Here is a 5894-nt window from a genome sequence, read left to right as displayed (position 1 = left end):
CGTTGTACCTTTGTTTAAAAAAGGAGCGAAGGATAGACCGAGTAATTACAGGCCAGTCAGCCTAACCCCGGTGGTGAGCAAATTATTGGAATCAATTCTGAGGGAAAGGATAAACTGTCACTTCGAAAGGCACGGACTAATCAAGGACAGCCAGCACGGAATTGTTAAGGGGAGGTCGTGCCTGACTGACTTGAGTGAATTTTTCGAGGAGGTGATAAGTAGGATCGATGAGGGTAGCGCAATTGATGTCGTCTACATGGGTTTTAACAAGGGTTTTTACAAGGTCCCACATGGCAGATTGGTCAAAAAAGTAAAGACCCGTAGGATCCAAGGGAATGTGGCAACTTGGATCTAATATTGGCTCAGTTAGGAAGCAAATGGTAATGGTCGACGGGTGTTTTTGCAATTCGAAGGCTGTTTCCAGTGGGATTCCACAGGGCTCGGTACTTGGTCATTTGCTTTTTGTGGTGTACATGATAGATTTGGGCTTAAAATTAGGGGGCATGATTCGAAATTTGCGGATGATACAAACATAGGCCGTGTGGTTGATAGTGAGGAGGAAAGCTGCAGACTGTAGGACGATATCAATGGACGGGTCAGATTGGCAGAAAAGTGTCAAATGGAGTTCAATCCGGAGAAGTGTGAGGTAATACATTTGCGGAGAACAAACAAGGCAAGGGAATTCACAATAAATGGGAGGGCACTGAGAGGTGTAGAGGAAGTGAGGAACCTTGGAGTGCATGTCCACAGATCCCTGAAGGTATCAGGACAGGTGGTTAAGTGGGCATATGGAATACTTTGCTTTATTAGCCGAGGCATAGAATATAAAAGCAGGGAGGTTATGCTGGAACTGTATAAAACATTAGTTAGGCCACAGCTTGAGTACTGCTTACAGTCCTGGTCACCACATTACAGGAAGGATGTAATTGCACGAGAGAGGGTGCAGAAAAGATTTACGAGGATTTTGCCAGAACTGGAGAATTTTAGCTATGATGACAGATTGGATAGGCTGGGGTTGTTTTCCTTGGAACAGAGGAGGCTGATTTAATTGAGGTGTGCAATATTATGAGAGGCCAAGGTGGAGTGGATAGGAATGATCTATTAACCTTAGTGGAGGGGTCAATAACTAGGGGGCATTGATTTAAAGTGATTGGTAGAAGGATTAGAGCGGAAATGAGGAAAACCTATTTCACCCAGAGGTTGGTGGGAGTCTTGAACTCACTGCCTGAGAAGGCGATAGAAGCAGAAGCCTTCAACTCATTTAAAGAATACCTGGATGTGCACCTGAAGAGCCGTGATCTGCAGGGCGACGGATCAAATGCGGTAAAGTGGGTTAGGCTGGGTGGCTCGTTTCTCAGCCGGCGCGGACACGATGGGCCATACATTTTCTATGATTGTACGAATCTCTGATCATGGAATGTAAATATTTATTTATGGTTCTGGGGCAGTTTCGGAATATCTTAATACTCTTATCTCTCCTTTAATGCTCAGATGCAGCATTTTTGAGAAAGTGAGATTTCAAATGATTCCTTCTCTGTTCTGTGAGGTTTGAGCATTTGGGTTAGTGGTAGAATTGCCGCCTCTGTGTCAGATTGTGGGAGTGCATGGCCCTTCATTCAATGTGCTGCGGAGGCCCATATAATTTTCACACCGTTTAGGACCAACCAACCCTGTGAGGCCGCGAATCAGCCTGCGAATCGTTTCACAAATTCACACAATTCTTCACGGGAACAGACTCAAGATATGACAACAACGACCAATCTGTCGATTCCCAATTCTTTTTCCGTTATTTCGCATCGAGAGGTTCACCATTGTCGGTAAAAGAAATCTCGATGTGTTCCTGTGAAATTTCTCGGCTTTAACCTTGCAGCTGTGAATTTAAACTGGGTGACATCCACTAAACAACCAATTAGCGCCAGTGAATGAATTGTGTGTCCAATTATATACTAGCAGTAATTCGAAGCCTCATTTTATTGGGAACATTGAGACAGTAGTGACTAGTGGAGTCCTGCAGGGATCTGTCTTGGGCCTCAGTTATTCACAATATTTATTAACGACTTAGATGAAGGCATGGAAAGTCTCATATCTAATTTGCCGCTGACATAAAGATTGCGGGCATTGTAAGCAGTGTGGATTAAAACAAAATTGCAAAGCGATATTGATAGATTAGGCGAATGGGCAAAACTGTGGCAAATGGAAATCAATGTAGGCAAAGGTGAGGTCATCCACTTTGGACTCAAAAGGATAGAACAGGGTACTTTCTAAATGGTAAAAAGTTAAAAACAGTGGATACCCAAAGGGACTTATGGGTTCAGGTACATCGATCATTGAAGTGACATGAACAGGTGCAGAAAATAATCAAGAAGGCCAATTGAATGCTGGCCTTTTTATCGAGAGGACAACAGTATAAGGGGGCAGAAGTTATGCTGCAGCTCGACAAAACCCTGGTTAGACCGCACCTGGAGTACTGTGAGCAGTTCTGGGCACCGCACCTTCGGAAGGACATATTGGCCTTGGAAGGAGTGCAGAGTTGGTTTACTAGAATGATACCCGGACTTCAAGGGCTAAGTTATGAGGAAAGATTACACAAATTGGGGCTTTATTCTCCAGAGATTAGAAGGTTAAGGGGTGATCTGATCGAAGTTTATAAGATATTGAGGGGAACAGATAGGGTGCAGAGAAAAGCTATTTCCGCTGGTTGGGGATTCCAGGAGGAGAGGCCAGACCTTTCAGGAATGAGATTAGAAAACATTGCTACACACAAAGGGTGGTAGAAGTTTGGAACTCTCTTCTGCAAACCGCAATTGATGCTAGCTCAATTGTTGAACTTAAATCTGAGATCGATAGCTTTTTTGGCAACCAAAGGTATAAAGCGAGATGGGCCAAAGGCAAGTATATGGAGAGAGATGACCGATCAGCCATGATCTTATCAAATGGCAGAGCAGGCACGAGGGGCTGAATGGTCTGCTCCTGTTCCTATGTTGCTAGTATTTTGTTGCAATATTCTTATGACAGCTAATGATACATTTTGAAGTAACTTAATGTAGTTTATTGCTGGATACACTGAATTTTTAAACTTGATATAACTCTCTTCCTCACGTCAAATAAAGGCTAGTGTCTGAGTTCTAATTCTGAAGCGGCGACCCGGTCGCTTCGTCAGTTTTATTGTTCAATTTAGCAATTAGAGTGAACGCGAATTTCGCCGCATTTCTCACCTCCTCTCGTAATTTCGTCTGGGTCAGGTCATAAATACATGTGTTTGTACAACAGCTGAGGAGCTGGAGCATCAGAGACATTTCATTAAGGACGAGAAGTAATTTTAAGTTCTTGAAAGTGAATTGATTCCGTGAACAGAATATCGCGATATGCATCGTCTGCAACAGTACAAAACTTCCCGATATCGCGAAGAGCAAAATCATCGACTTTCGCCGCCTCACCATCTCGGGATCATTGCCCATGTCACCGTTGGGTTGATAGCGGAGTCCTTTGCGCCCTCTGCTGATCACTGCGATGTATCTGATCGTCGCTGCGTTTATCAGTATAATCAGCACGAAGGGAACCAATGGGGTTAATATATTGTCAACCCATTCAAATATTTGCCATTGCTTCATGGAACCAAAATTTTGCTTCTGCATGCAACGTTTCGTTCGACCGTGTGTAAAATAAAGCCGGACGTGTTTCAAACACAGCAATGACAGCAGTCGCGATCGCCTCGGTGCAATATTTCCTTTTGAACTGTTGGCAACAAATGGAAACAAACCGATCAAATGTGAAAGCCACCGTGAACCAGACGTAACAATCGATGGCCGTGTAGCTCAAGACCAGATGGATTGAGCAAGCCGGACTGCGCAGCAAAGGCGTAAAGACGTAATAAATATGATTGATCTGCCACAGTAATACATAGAGGATAACGACTGTCAGAGCTGCTATTCCCATGGCCACCAGGTAGCGTGTGACGCATTTGGAGAGACCACATTTTCCTCGGGACAGGATGACAATCGCCAGCAATGAAACTGAGAATGAGAGAGAGAAAATAATATGGAAATTGGTGATTAGGATAAGACACGACGGGGTGGGGGGGGGGGGGGTTGGACGGGGAATCAGGGTCATTGACTACATGATCAGAACATCCTGTCTACATGGTCATAACATTCTTTCGACATGATCATAACATCCTGTCTACATTATCAGAACATCCTTTCTACATGGTCATAACATCCTTTCTACATGGTCATAACATCCTTTGTACATGATCAGAACATACTTTCTACATGGTCATAACATTCTTTCTACATGGTCATAACATCCTTTCTACATGGTCATAACATCCTTTCTACATGGTCATAACATCCTTTCTACATGGTCATAACATCCTTTCTTGAAGACAGAGGTACAGTCATTAAAAAAGCTGCATGTTACTGGAATTGAGGAACCTTGGGGTAATTTTAACTCTGGCAATGCAGTGGAACTGGCCATATCGAATTGGTCGCCCATTATACCCCACGCCCGATTTCCCTTTCTTTGACTTCAGTGTAAAAGAAAATCGGACGACGTGTATAATGGGCGGCTAATTCGATATCGCCCGTTTTACACCATCACTAGCAATTAAACTTACACCGACTGCTGTGTTTTTGACAGTTCCTGTCAGCTTTGGGGCTTCCATAACTAATAATGACTGAGCGCCGAACTAGTAACCAACCCCGCTTTCTTCCCTTCACCTCCATTATTGGTTTGGACGTCGCCCTTTGTTAAAATTAGGCCCAGTATTCCCACCGCATTTAATGGTCGTACAGCGAAGTTAAATAATCTGCTCATGTTATGGAATTAACGTGCCGCGATATGTTTTACGATGCTCAGTGATTTTCAATTAAATGTTTACTCGAGGCCCCATCTTCATGTAGTTCGAAATTGACTCGAGTTAAAATAAGCTGCAATTGAACCAAGGTCGAGTGGGAAGTGATGGAGCAAAGGCCCGATCTTTTCAGCACTGCACGGCCTTGTTTCACGTAATGCCTTAAGAAATATATCAAAGTGCCTTTGAGAGCAACATTCGGCGCACTGTGCCAGTGCCGGCTCTTTGAAAGATCTATCCAATTAGTCCCACCCACCTGCTCTTTCCACAGCGCCCTGCAACTTTTACCACTTCTCGTATTTAACCAATTTAGTTTTGAAAGTTATTATTGAATCTGCTTCCACCACCATTTCACGCAGGGCATTCCAGATCATTACAACTCGCTACGTAAAAAGTAATTTCCTCATGTCACCTCTGGTTCTTTTACCAATTACCTTAAATCTGTGTCCTCTGGTTACCAACCCTTCGACCACAAGATCAAAAGACGATATGAGATAGGAGCACGAGTCGGCCATTCGCCCCTCGAGCCTGCTCCGCCATTTAATGAGATCATGGCTGATCTGATTTTTACCTCAACTTCACTTTCCCGACCTTTCCCCAAATCCCTTGACTCCCTTGCTCATCAAAAATGTGTCTAACTCAGCCTTGAATGTATTCAATGACTCAGCCTCCACAGCTTTATGGGGTAAAGAATTCCAAAGGTTCACGACCCTCTGGGAGAAGAAATTCCTCCTAATTTCCGTCTTAAACGGGCGACCCATTACTCTGAGACTGAGCTCCCTAGTTTTAGATTCCCCCATGAAGAGTAACACCCTCTCAGCATCTGCCCTATCGAGTCCCCTCAGAATCTTGTATGTTTCAATAAGATCTCCTCTCATTTTTCTAAACTCCAATGAGTATAGACCCAACCTGTTCAATCTATCCTCATAAGACAACCCTTCCATACCCGGAATCAACCTAGTGTACCATCTCTGAACTGCCTCCAATGCAAGTATGCCCTTCCTTAAATAAGGGCACCAGAACTGTATGCAGTACTCCAGGT

This window comes from Heptranchias perlo, unplaced genomic scaffold (genome assembly GCF_035084215.1).
Source record: "Heptranchias perlo isolate sHepPer1 unplaced genomic scaffold, sHepPer1.hap1 HAP1_SCAFFOLD_65, whole genome shotgun sequence".
In the NCBI taxonomy this organism is placed as follows: Eukaryota; Metazoa; Chordata; class Chondrichthyes; order Hexanchiformes; family Hexanchidae; genus Heptranchias; species Heptranchias perlo.
The sequence above is the reverse complement of the archived record's forward strand: the minus strand, read 5'-3'. Positions refer to the sequence as shown.